This window comes from Anolis carolinensis, chromosome 4, assembly GCF_035594765.1.
Source record: "Anolis carolinensis isolate JA03-04 chromosome 4, rAnoCar3.1.pri, whole genome shotgun sequence".
In the NCBI taxonomy this organism is placed as follows: Eukaryota; Metazoa; Chordata; class Lepidosauria; order Squamata; family Dactyloidae; genus Anolis; species Anolis carolinensis.
This window is the reverse complement of record NC_085844.1, coordinates 31,353,842-31,368,564: the sequence shown is the minus strand read 5'-3', so window position 1 is coordinate 31,368,564 and position 14,723 is coordinate 31,353,842.

Genomic DNA, 14,723 nt, shown 5'->3' with positions numbered 1-14,723 from the left:
ATGATACCTTGGAAGGAGGGGGCAATCAAGATTCTCCATTTTTAAAAATCTGCCTGAAAACTCATGATTTAAAGTGAAATTGCAAAGAGCCCTGGAAAGACTATTGGGGCATTTCCATTGCACTAATGAGTATTTATCTGGGAAACACAGCTCTGATACTTCAACATAGCAGGTGAATATAAAGGACCCATCAAGCTTAATGGTATATCCACTAGTAATGAGAAATATGTCCTTCTGGTGTCAATGGAGCTTAATGGGTATGGGATGTATGGCCAATTTGCAAGCAATGTACACTTACCTGGGAGTAAGTCCCATTGAGTTCAGACATCTTCTGAATTGCCAATCAAATCACACTGCTTGACTGCATTCCTACACATCTTTGCCTGAGAGCAAATACCATCAAATCCAGTAAGTCTTGCTCTTGAGTAGAAATGCTCAAGAATATGTTACTCATGCCATTATGTGCATCTGTTTCACACACACCCATATGTCATTCCTCTACTCGATTATTGGTCACTGATTGGCATGCAGTCAAATGTAACAATTGAAATGACTGCAGCTTTATCAGCGTTACTACCCCATCATTGGTAACAAAAAAGAATGGAAATCATTTACGCATTTTTAATCTCTTTTCAAGGTACAATTGCCTATTTTCTCATTTTAAAACCCAGCTAGAATGGTGATTTCCACTTCTATCCTGTCCCAATTGGCCTTAAAATAATAACACTTGTCTTGCAAATAGTAATAACAACAACAGCAGCCAGCAAATTGTTTAAAAGGGGACCATTAAACAAGCCTATCCATCTATTCAAAGCCCAAAGATGCGCTCTAAAATTGTTTATTAAAACATGGCCCTGAAATTACCCATCCCTTCTCAATGTAGTGGTTTTTTTATAATTTCACTGCCACTCCCAAAAAGTAAGACAAATATTCAGTACCTTGTATTTTAATTGACTCATATGAACTGATCTCCCTAATCCTATGACAACCAGATCTGAATGTGACAAAGCCTTAATCAACCCTGAACTATGAATGTCTTTGAGACTATCCAACTGTAACAGCATTTTCTTCCCAAAGATTTCAGAGCGCCATTTTGGGTTAACCCAGGAGACAATATATGAGCAGCCTCCTTGTTGCGTCAAGGATGAAATTTGTCAGGAGTGGGTTTATCGCAACCACTAGAGCTTTCCCAATACACATACTGTAAGGGATTGCCATTGAATTCCTGCAAATTTGAGCTGCTGCTGCTGCTTCCATTAAGTTTCAGGTGTACTCACTTGTCCTCTCTTGTTACAGCAGCTGGAAAAAGAGCTCTTCAATATGAATCTAAGAAAAAGTATATAATTGGCAATATTTTTATGTAGCTGCTTTCTGTTTTATCTCCTGTTGCTTCCTCTGTTACCTACAGCCAATATATTACCATGTTTTGCAAGCAGTGTGACTGCAACTATAACACAGTTAACAAGCCCATTCTCCTCTCTACTTCAGAAGACTTATTTATTTATTTATTTATTTATTTATTACAATATTTATATCCCGCTCTTCTCACCCAACAGGGGACTCAGGGCGGCTTACAATAAAACAGACATATAAAAACTGTACAATTAAAGAGGAAGCACGATTGTTGTCCCATGGTTCTCAAACTTTGGTCCTCCAAATGTTTTGGACTTGAGCTTCCAGAAACCCCAGCTATCTTGCTCAAAGTTGCAAGGATTCTGAGTGATTAAGTACACAACACCTGGAGGATGAAAGATTAAGAATTACTGCCTTAAGATTCTTCTTTCTTAAAGAAAATGTATGAGATGGCAAACATTCATCCTCTCTTTTGTATACATGTTTCTTGATCACATCATCAAATATTTTGTTTTCTTGTATTCTAAGCAGGCTATGTGAATATCCTCTCCACAAGTTCATAAACCATTCACAGGTGAAAAAGCTGGAAAGACATTTCATCGGTCATTGAACCACTTGAAATGAGGTAAATGTTTTAGGAAAAACCCTTGGCAGCAATTTTCCAAGTGACAAGTAAGCTGAGCATTCATTCATTTACACACACACACACACACAGATAAACCATTTAAAACTACAAGTTTCAAAGTAGTTTGTAAAAATTAAAATATACAATATAATGTATTGTCAAAAGCTTTTACAATATAATCTCAATATATAAAATCAGTGTTCTGCATATCAAGATCCATGGGAATAAAAATGCATTACATGCTAGTGTATTTATTTACATAAATGAATGCATTTCCAAAAATATAATTGTCTGTGCATTGTTTCATACATTTAGCACTGGCATGTTAAAAATCCTACTCCAAACAGCTACAGAGTACAATTTGGCCCCTTATGGCAATTTGGTTTTAGCAACTATCTAGTGAGGCTTCTGCCAAACCAAATAATAAAATTATGTAAAACCATATTAATCATGTAAATCATGTAAAACCATATTCATATGCAACACACAAACCCTATTCAATAATCAAATGCTTATTTAAATAAAGGGTCTCTACCTGCTGGTGACAGGATAATAATAATAATAATAATAATAATAATAATAATAATAATAATAATAATAATAACAACAACAACAACTTCATTATGTAACTTTGTAAATACAATTTTCCTATGGATAGCCATAGGAAAACTGTATTTACAAAGTTACATAATGAAGTTATTGTTGTTGTTATCACACTGTGATAACCAGCATGGTGCAATGGTTTGAGCATTAGACTATGATTTTGGAGACCAGGGTTTGAATCCACTTCTGTCATGGAAACCCACTGGATGACCTTGGGCAAGTCACACTCTCTTAGCCTCAGAGGAAACCAAAGGCAAAACTCCTCTGGACACATCTTGCCAAGAAAATTCCATCATAGGTTCACCTGAAGATAACCATGTTGGAAATGACTTGAAGGGACACAAGAGCCACAACAACAATAGATATTCTATGCTCATACCCTAGGATTCAGATAGTGGAGCTGAAATAGCCTTCCAGGTGTTGGTTTAGGGAGGAGAGAGGTACATTTCTCCTTTTTTTACATCTTTCTTGCAATTGCTCCCAAAGCAGAGAATTGAAAGGGTTGGAGGCTGACAGGAAGCCCTCTGTGACCAACTGTGGAAGGTACTGGGTTGCCTTCACAAAGGGACTGGTGTTGAATAATCTCAGCATTTTCCTTGTTTGTTCCTTTGGAAAATAGCCCATTTTGCCAAGCTGATCTATGAATCAAACCAGCAAACTAGTACAAAATCAAAAGACACTTTTTAAAAGTACCAGGCTGCCATAAGTCCTCCAAAGCATGTCAGTTAAATGGAGTTGCTTTATTAAAAGAAGAATATTTACTTGACTATCATTGCTTGGCTGCAAGAGAAAAACTATTTTTTTTCTAAAGTAATTCTGGTAAGTAATACTTTGATAGGCAGATTGAACAGAAACAGATATGTGAGGTATCTCTGGGCAATTTGGAAAGAGCAAGTTATGATGAACGGCAAGAGCTCTTCCCATAAATCAGCCACATATGAGGTCATTGTGTTTCTCAAGGGTCGAGTGAAACCCACCAGCCCAGCTTCATAGATCTGATAATTCCCTGAAAGGGATTGTCAGTAATTATCTCACTGGACTTCCCAGATGCAGGCTTCAATCACTGGGGTTAGGAACAGCCCACTGGTGAGGTCTTGACAGTATAGGGGCTCTGGGTTATGTTAGCCATACACCACAGTACCTATCAGACATGCATTTTCAAGTGATTTATAGGACAGTCTTAAGACTTTTATCATTACTGAAACATAAATAGAACAGTGTGGCTCTCTTCAAGCTGAAAAATGGTAAGCAAGAGCAAGGGGGGAAATTCTAATTATATCCTATTTAATCCAGGCATATAGAAGATGCACAGCGCCAGAGGTGATGGTAAAAAAAAATGAGAGGAGGTATCTGTCCTCAGTTGAGTGTGTGTGAAATAATTCCCTAGATAGTGAATTAAATTAGGGAATTACAGATCCTATTCTAATGCCTATTCACACTACAGACCAGTGTGACATACTTATACTGCAGTGAATGTCTTCAGTACCAACCTTCATGACTATTACCACTCTGAAAGGAAAGATGTGAAGGCAAGTTTCCAAAATATGTGCATTTCCCATTTTTTTAGAGAAAAATGTAGAAAACTATTTGAGAAAATATGGATATTTGTTGGGGTTTCTCTTAGGTTTTCCCAAAATCTGACTTTGTCAAAATACATATGTTGACATTTACCAGTTTCAGATATTACCAGGAACATACCAGCAATAAGAAATTTCATGGCAGACTTGTGATGATTTTAAATAATTTAATGGTTTTAATGTAAAGATAAATGATTTTAGTGTTTATGTATATTTATAGTTTATCTTATGCTTCGGCACAGAATGTTTGCCATATATATGTTGTGTTCCACCCTGAGTCCCTTTTGGGGCGAGAAGGGCAGAATATAAATGTTTTAAATAAATAATAAATAAACATATATAGTGTATATGCCATTGTACTTTAGAAACAAAGAGCTTAATTAAGTCATGTTAAAATGAATATCACTCTCAGAAAAATAGGTACGGGTTAAACACCCCTTATCTGGAATTCCCACATCTCTAATACTCCAAAATACGAAATGGTTCACATGGGTGACTGAGATAGTGGCACCTTTGCTTTCTGATGACTCAATATACAAAGCCTTTGATTAATCCACAAAATCATTTTAAAATATCTATATAAATAAAAATGTAATGTCCATTTGTGAGGACATCATATCTCCTAAACTATTTCACCTATTGCTATGAAATTTGGACACAATGTAGCATTTGAACTGACAAGTGTTTTAAGCTATTTACATACCTGCTATCACAAACCTGTCACACCTCAGACAGATAAAACCTTAGCAATGGCCAAGAAGTACCCTCCTCCCTTAGCAACCACCGTAGAAGACAGCTCCTCCCCTTAGCAACAGTACCAGCAACAACCAAGCAGTCTCCTCCCTTTAGCAACTGATGTGGGTGGGGCCACAAGGGATGGCTAGGCCTGCCTCCTCACCACTCAGCTTGGCTTGGCAAGTTATGTGAAGCTGAGGTTCTGTGGCCTAGCCACAGAAAGGAGGGATACTGAGAGTAAAAATCCGTATCGTGGGCCCCAGCCAGGTGACCAGGAGATACCACTCCTTATTATATTATTATAATTGTATTACATTATTATATTTTATTATTGTACTTATTGTATTATTATATTATAATAGCATATTATAACTGTATTATAGTATAATTAAATAAAATAATTATATAAATATATCCGGGGAAGGTTCAGGGTGGGAGAATGAACTCTTTTCTGCTTGAGGCAAGTGTGAATGTTGTAATTGGCCATCTTGATTAGCATTGAATAGCCTTGCAGCTTCAAAGCCTGTCTTCTTCCTGCCTGGGGGAATCCTTTGTTGGGAGGTGTTAGTTGGCACTGATTATTTCATGTATGGAATTCCTCTGTTTTCTGGGTGATGTTCTTCATTTACTGTCCTGATTTCAGATTTTTTAAAATACTGTTAGCCTGATTTTCAATAATGGTGGGGAGGCACGGGGGTCACTCCCTGGGAGGGGCCTATGGCCTTTCCCAGCAGGAAAATAACATGATTCTCTATCCTTTCTTTCTCATTGAATTAGACTGGGCCACAGCAATACATGGCCGGGTACAGCTAGTTGTATATACATTATTACATTCAGACCATGTATATAGAGTGACTATGAAGCATTGTGGTTATACTCTGATCACACCTCCAAGATATCATTATATTGCAAATATTCCAAATCATAGAATCATAGAATCATAGAATAGTAGAGTTGGAAGAGACCTCATGGGCCATCCAGTCCAACCCCCTGCCAAGAAGCAGGAAATCGCATTCAAAGCACCCCCGACAGATGGCCATCCAGCCTCTGCTTAAAAGCCTCCAAGGAAGGAGCCTCCACCGGGGGAGAGAGTTCCACTGTCGAACAGCCCTCACAGTGAGGAAGTTCTTCCTGATGTTCAGGTGGAATCTCCTTTCCTGTAGTTTGAAGCCATTGTTCCGTGTCCTAGTCTGCAGGGCAGCAGAAAACAAGCTTGCTCCCTCCTCCCTATGACTTCCCTTCACGTATTTGTACATGGCTATCATGTCTCCTCTCAGCCTTCTCTTCTGCAGGCTAAACATGCCCAGCTCTTTAAGCCGCTCCTCATAAGGCTTGTTCTTCAGACCCTTAATCATTTTAGTCGCCCTCCTCTGGACGCTTTCCAGCTTGTCAACATCTCCCTTCAACTATGGTGCCCAGAATTGGACGCAGTATTCCAGGTGTGGTCTGACCAAGGCAGAATAGAGGGGGAGCATGACTTCCCTGTATCTAGACGCTATACCCCTATTTATGCAGGGGTATAATCCCGCAAAATCCAACATCTTCTGGTCCTGAGCATTTTAGATATGGAATACCCAACCTGTATAGACAAGATGGATTTGAAAAAGGAGTACAGGATGAGAAAAAAAGCCCTCCTGAAAACAACAACTAAAAATAAGTTGTATAAAGAAGCCTTCATGTTTCATGACAATCATATCTAATTAGGTTAAGTGTTCTATTTAATAATTCACTGTGCAATGAGATAGAGTAATGGGATTTGTCAAAGATGAAGCCACTGTAGTATATAATACATGGTAGCTATTTTAAGCGCATTTACAAATTACAAGATCAATAGATTTGAAAGGCAGCCATGGCTCAAGTTATATTCCTGGTTAAAGCCATATCCTTTCAGTTATTGCAAGAGAAGGGTGTGATATTTTCCCTCTTGACCTTTCTCAGTGCAGATACTGGGCTGGGTTTGTAGTGGGCAGTTTATGCCCATATCATGTTGCAGCAAAATCCAGGAGCCATGGACGCTTAAACCCTCCCTAGCCAAAAACAAAATCGCCAGCACATAATCTTAGGAGTTCATTATAGCCTTGAGCATACTGTTTTGCATCCCAGATTAAAGGATTTTCAAAACTAACTGTGATTGTCTTGTCACGGTTGAACTAGATATTAGTTGGCTGAGCTGAGTATCAAATATGGGAAATTAGTTGCCATTAAAGGCTCGCTTCAGGCAGTTCATTTCTCATCAGCCAAGCTGTGTGAACCTCCTGCTGTGGACAGTGAACATTAGCTTACTAAATACTTTTGCTAATCAGATGCTGCGTTGCTAACGGATGTTCCCAAATTTGAGGAGGAAGGGAGAGAAAGGCAACAAAGTCTGCAGGGGGTGAGATTAATATGCTTCCGGTTATCCAAAAGGTTAATGCAATCTCTTCTCCTGATGCTTATTTAGAAAGATGCATCTTTGAATAGCTAAAGGTGCATTTCTCCTACTCTTAAAAACATTTTTTAAAGAAGGAAAACATCCTACATTCATGTAATCAGAATAACATCAGTAAAAAGAATGAGCTTAGATTCACATAGTGTACTGAAAGTCAATGGCTGCTATAGATGTATATAGGGGAATAGGGAAAGGTTGAAATTGTGTCACGGATCAAATTTGAGCAATTAAAACCTGTTTTCTTGGGGACACTGATGAACCTAGTGCAAGAAGGATGGAAGAAACTGGGCATAATTGATTTTTATGATACACAAAAGGAGAAAGCTTGCTGGAGAGAAAAGTGTGAGGAAAGAGTGGAAATGGAAATAAAGCATTACAAATAACTACCTTAGTTATTTCTGATCCTCTCCCCAATATCAAATATGTTTAGCTTTTGTTATAATTACAGCTTTTAATAGCTTGAGTGTTGAACCTACTCTAGAGACCATGCTTGGCCATGGAAACCCACAGGGTGATAGGTTTACATTTGGGTTGGCATAAGCCGTAAATGACTTGGAAACACACAACTTTGTTAAGAAGGACAATGTTACTCATTTTGTGGTGAAAACATAATTTAGAGGTGCTGGCCTGGTTAAATGGTGGGAGAGAACTATCATACTATGCTTTGGACAACTTCCTCATGCCCCACAAAGGCCCCTTCTACATTGCCATATAAAATCCAGATTATCTGCTTTGAACTGGATTATTTGGCAGTGTGTAGACTCATATAATCCAATTCAAAGCAGATAATGAGGATTATCTGCTTTGATAATCTGGATTATATGGCAGTGTAGGGCCTAAGTGAGTTAAAAAGTCTTTTTTTCATGTCAGGAGCAACTTGAGAAACTGCAAGTCGCTTCTGGTGTGAGAGAATTGGCTGTCTGGAAGGACATTGCTTGGGGGATGCCCGGATGTTTTACCATTCTGTGGGAGACTTCTCTCATGTCCCTGTATGGGAAGCTGGAGCTGACAGAAAGGAGCTCACCCCGCTCCCGGGATTTGAAACATCGACCTTTCGGTCAGCAGTCCTGCCGGCACAAGGATTTAACCCATAATGCCACCAGGGGTTCCAGTTAAAAGGTAATGGTAGATGGTTTGTTTTGTTCATTTATGGTCTCCCAAAGTTTCTAATATAGTCTCCTGATACTTCAGAGAGTTACTAGATATAGAGATAGAGATAGATAAACACACACACACACACACACATATAGCTCTTATTGAAATAAATATTTTGTGTGGCCTTGGAACTATAACTAGGTAATTGCTTTTTGGGCTTCACATTTGGAATTGGTGCATTTTGTTCATATTAGACTTTGATTCTGCAATTTGAGGGATATTATTGAAGCAGATTATTCAATTTCTAAATGGCCTTTTCAGTAGAATATGAAAACCAGCCAGCCTTAAATTCTGTTTTGTTTCTTAGAAGCTCTCTTGCGTGTTTTTCATCTCCCTGGTCATAAAGCTGGAGGAGGCAATCCACATGGAAATGTATGATCGTTTTTCCTAATGTGAGCATTTTCTGTGCTCTTTATCCAATATTCTATGATGGGATTTTGATGGTGTGTTGTGCTGTTGATTTTCAGATCTTACATTTAATGAATTTAAGTGGTTTTTAAATCTTTGGCTTGTTTAATTGTTTTTAAAAACATAGATATAGACATCACTCATAGTTTTAAATCCCCCCCACACGCACACACATATATACATCCAAGGGACTGGTATCAATGGTTTCATTTCCTCTCTTGGTCTCCCAGGTCACTTCTTCTTAAACTGTGGGTCCTGACCCCAAATGAGGTCGTCTTAGCTCAGTGTTGGGGTACCTTCTAAAAATGGCAACAGTAAGAGATTCCTAAACATCACTTCATGACTGTTTTAGACATTTACACAGATCTATTGTGCAATGTTTGCAGAGGATGCTTCAGATGTATTCCACAAAAGGCAAAATTAGCCTGTTTAGCAAGCCTTGCAAATGCTGATTTGTTATCAGTAAATGTTTTGATTTCTATGCCTATTTATATACCTGGGGTCATGTACAAATTTATCAGAATGAAAGGGGGTACAAGTGGAAATGCTTAAGTAGCCCTGCCACAATTGATTCTTGTGATCTCAATGCTTTTGACACGAAATAAACAATTGATTCTATAGAGGCATGGGCAAACTTTGGCCCTCCAGGTGTTTTTAACTTCAACTCCCAAAAATTCTTTACACCTGTCAGGAATAGTGGGAGTTTAAATCCAAAACACCTGGAGGGCTGAAGTTTCCCCATGCCTGTTCTATAGTATGTTTCTGCCATTGAGTCGCACTGACCATAGTATTGCACTGGATTATCTAGTGGTGCCATTTTCTAGATTCTCTGCCATTGCTCTATGGCAGGGGTCCCCAAACTTTTAAAGCAGAGGGCCGGTCTACAATCCTTCAGACTGTGGAGGGGCCGAATTATCATTTGAAAAAAATACAAACAAATTCCTATGCATACTGCACATGTCTTATTTGTAGTGCAACAACAACAACAACAACGAAAGAACAATACAATATTTAAAAATGAAAACAATTTTAACCAACATAAACCTATTAGGATTTCAGTGGAAAGTGTGGGCCTGCTACTGGCCAATGAGATAGTCAAGTTAATTAGGATTGTTGTTGTTGTTGTTGTGTGCCATCAGGTCATGTCAGATTTTGGCCGAGCCTAAGTCTAAAATTAATTATTTATTTACTGCATTTATTTATTACATTTATATTCCACCCTTCTCACCCCGAAGGGGACTCAGAGCAGCTGTATGTACATACAATATATTATATTATTAGCATAACACAATATTAGCATTATATATTACTATATTGAACTATACCACTATACTATTATATAATATGTAATATATAACATATAATTAATATCATTATATGGTATTACTATTAGTATTATATTGTATAACATAAGATTATTATCAATATTATATGTATATACAATATATTATATTATTAAAACTGATATAAAAATATTATATTATAAAACTGAGGGCGGGGGCCAGGTAAATGATGTTGGAGGGCCGCATCCGGCCCCCGGGCCTTAGTTTGGGGACCCCTGCTCTATGGTATGCTATCACCAGAAGTCATTCACTCAATAACGTTCATCGTTACTCACATTTTTGTGTTTCAATGTGAAACCCTGGGACATAGTTCCTTCAGATACAATCTTACAGTACTAGTTTTCATAATTTATAAACCCCCTTTCAGTCCCATTATTGGGAAGAATGTGGTACATAAATGAACTAACAGCAGCAGCATATGTTTCCATTGCCTGAAGTGTTTTAGTATATATTTCTTTTCCAGTTGTGTACACACTTTTAAATCATTTACATTATAAAATGTGCAAATTTTCGTGTGCCCTTTATTTCTCCAAAATACCCCATTGGTGTTGCAACTGTTATTTCTGAAGATGTAGTGTGTTTCTTCTCACATCAGATCTTGGAAAGTACCAAATGGCTCTTTTTGTTGAGGCTATTAATTCAAGGAAATTCTTATTCATTCTGTTTTAGCCATGGAGTTCTTCCTTACTTTCACCCAGAATATCTTCTTGATGATGGATATGTTTTGCCTTGCATTCAGGGATTGGATGAAACAGCTCAGCTATATTTAGAAACTGTTTGGATACAAGTCCGAATGTCTCTTTTTATTGCTGGCATTGTTGCAATGTTGTTGGGAGATTATGCTGCCATTTTATGACCCCATTTTAACGACTGCCTTAAAACATTCTGCGGTATTTTTATATTGTTTTCATTACTGTTGTTATTTTAAAAGCAGGCCCAACTCTGGGGGGAAAAACATAAATCATATTTCTGAAGTTGACTCTCATTGCTTATGTAGCCAAAATGGCACCAGCCACAGACAAAAGGGAGCTAACTGAAAACTTGAGGCAGGAAAAGGAATCATAAGACCCTCAAAATGTTGTTGGATTCCACCTTCCAGCAACCTGCACCAGCACAGATAGAGGCGAGCAGTTGTGCAGGTTGCATCCCCCCAGCTGTCCTGATTTGGCCAGGATAGTCCTGATTTATCTTCTATGGTCCTACCTTTTCAGCTGCTTTAAGAATGTCTCAAAACACTTCCAGACATAGGGAAAACCCATGCTGAAGCGGGTTTTAAAAACCTGCTTTGTCAATGGGTTTTTGTCCCCACACCTTCCCCAAAACTCAGGCTTTCCTGGGAGGGGGTGTCCCATGCCATCGTGGTAAGTACCATCATGGCATGAGGCCACCCCAACTCCCACAAAAATAGCCCTTAAAAGAAGAAAACACCTAACGTGGCACTCCTCCAGCAGGCCACCTGGAGAGCAGAAATGATGCTTACCATGCCCCGCCTCGCCTCCAGGCACAACATTTCTATGCGCCAGGAGGCCTGCTGGAGGAGTGCCATTGGAGTAGGTTTTATTTCTTTTAAGGGCTTTTGAGGGGGGGGGGGAAGGCAGTGGATGCCCTCTCAATTATCTGGGCTCAAGGAGCCAGAAGAACAAAGAGGGCTGTGGGGACAGGAAGGACCCAGGAGTCAATCTCCACAGGACCAATATCCCTTTAGACCCAGACCTTTCAGGAAGGCCCGGGTCTAATGGGGTATCAAACTAATTAGGGACAAAGCAGAGTTAATTCTCTTTTACCGGAGGTGTCATTTGCATTTTGAGGCCTGTCTGGAAGGGCCCTCAGTTTCTCTATCCTCCTCCTACTTTCTTCTGACTTGCTTCAGTTACTGCAAACTGGGTTCAATGTGAAGAAGCATAGTCAGCTCTCCACGTTCATTGTGGCTAGGGGCACAGAAACTATGCAAAAATAGGAATAAAAGCATAAATAAAGAATCACCTAAGAGACCACCTCTCTAGGAATCTCTATGCCCTCTAATCTACACTGACCATATAAATGTAGTTTCAAACTGGATTATACAGCAGTGTAGATGAGGTCACAGAGATTCTTAGAGATAATGTATGACTCAAATCCATGACTAATCAAATCCACAAAAGTGACCCCTGCAAATGTGAAGAGCTGACTTTATTTTGTCCTCAATTAACTCAGGATAGGGGGAAAAGAACAGAGGACCAGATATTGTACTTCCCAGTAGGTTTAGGTAAAGCAAGCAGCTGTAGCTAATGTGTTCCTAGTTAATGTCTTATTTTTAATCAGTGATTTTTGTGATATTTCACTGTGGTCTTGCTTTGCCACACCTGTTCCCATTTCTATGTGTGAAATGCTCCCAAGACATCCTAAGGGGCTGGTCCTAGTCCTGAAATCTCAGTTGTATGGAATATGTCAGACCACGCATATATATAAGTGTAAGCCAAGCCATATGAGGAGTGGCTTAGCAATCTGGGTGGGTTTGTTTAGAATGGATGAAAGAAGGTTAAGAAGGGACATGCTAGCCATATTTAAAAATGTGAAAATATATCATACTGAAGATGAAGAAGGGTTGGTTTCTGCTGCTCCAGAGACTAGGACACAGAGCAAATGGATTCAAACTACTGAGAAGAGATTCTGCTTAAACATTAGGAAGAACTTCTTGAAGGTAGGGGCTTCAAGGTAAGACAAGAGATTGAATTGGATGGACATTTTGGTCTCTTCCAAGTCTATGATTCTATAACAAGGTAATCTCAAACCTACCAATCTTTTACAGATAAAACTGAGATACATTGGCCAAAGAACATCATTGTATGGTCACAACGGCAAAAGTTACTAATAAGGAAGGATGCATACGATAAGAGAAGGTAAGGCTATAGGGCTGGCTTGGCTGATTGCACTTTGAACTCGGTTTGCAGCAGTTGCAGTACACTTCATACAAAAAAGGAAAATGGGAAAAGGAAAGAGAAACAGACATTTCTAAAGCAACTTTAAAAAATGAGATGACATAAGATTAACATAGACTGTCTCAGCAAAATCAGGAAGATTAGAGGTGTGCAGTCTTGAAAGAGTAAAGGTAAAGGTTTCCCCTGACGTTAAGTCCAGTCATGTCTGACTCTGGGCTGTGGTGCTCATCACCATTTCCAAGCCGAAGAGCCGGCACTGACCGTAGACACCTCCAAGGTCATGTGGCCGGCATGACTGCATGGAGCGCCGTTACCTTCCGCCGGAGCGGTACCTATTGATCTACTCACATTGGCATGTTTTCGAACTGCTAGGTTGGCAGGAGCTGGAGCTAACAGCGGCCGCTCACGCCGCTCCCGGGACTTGAACCTGGGACCTTTCGGTCTGCAGCTCAGTGCTTTAATGCACTTTGCCACCGGGGCTCTTGAAGACACCTCCAAAACACAAAACAAAATGGGTGCTCTGAAAATAAGGCAAAAAAAAATCTTTTTCTGTAGGGGAAAAAAACATCCATAAAACTGGAGGGAAGATTTCAAGATTTCATTGCAAAATTAGATAATAGTCCAGCTAATGGCCCTAGCATACAATATTCAGATAAAAAACTGCCATCTTTGTGGACCACTTTACATCCAGAAAGCAGGTCTAATCCAGCTTTACACTTCTTAGAGAGGTATTGCTCAGGTATGGTTGCCTGTACATATGGCGAATTTATTGAAAGCGTTGCATTAACTTTAAGCGCCTGCTGCTGAGGCTAGACAAACAGTGTCATATGCAGCCTGGAAAGGGAAGCCTGATTATTTGTCTTCTGGTAACACTCTGTTTTCAGGAGCTTCAAAGACAATTGCTTCCTTGCAAACACAAGGCAGATTAAATAAACCACATTTTGTCCTCTTTGCCATCTGCCCTCTGCTTACTTTATTTTAAGCTGCATGACTAAGCTTTACTATCTGACATGATGGGAAGGTGGGCCCTACTGATTTTCTACTCAGCTCTCTGAGGCTTGTAATGAACCTGAAGACGCAAAATTGAACAGCAATGGTGGGGAGGGGGAGGACAGTTTGAAACTGAGGCAACCAAAACCAGAAGTCAGTAACTGTATAATAAATTCTTGCTGTGCCAAATTGTAGGATTTAGACACTGACAGAACAAAACCTATTCAGAGAAACTTTGGTGATTAAGGGAAAGCACAGCCATGCACTTTGGGAAGGGGAATAGCAGTTACTGGTATGGGTTATGACTTACAAACAGGATAAATCAAAATATAGGTGTATGCTAATAATAAGCTCAAATGATCACACACACCCAGTTAAGAGAGTTAGTAATTTCATTTATCTTTGGGAGGGAGAGAATAGAGAATACCATAATCTTATGCCCATCAACATCTCACAGGTGAAAAGGCACAGGAGGCCAAACAACATCCAAATGTGGTCAGTATGTCAAATGTTTGTAATGAGGAGGAAGACACAGGTTAGGGGCAGCTCCAGCAGTTTAGTCTTGCGTGAGCCACTGGGAAGGAAAAG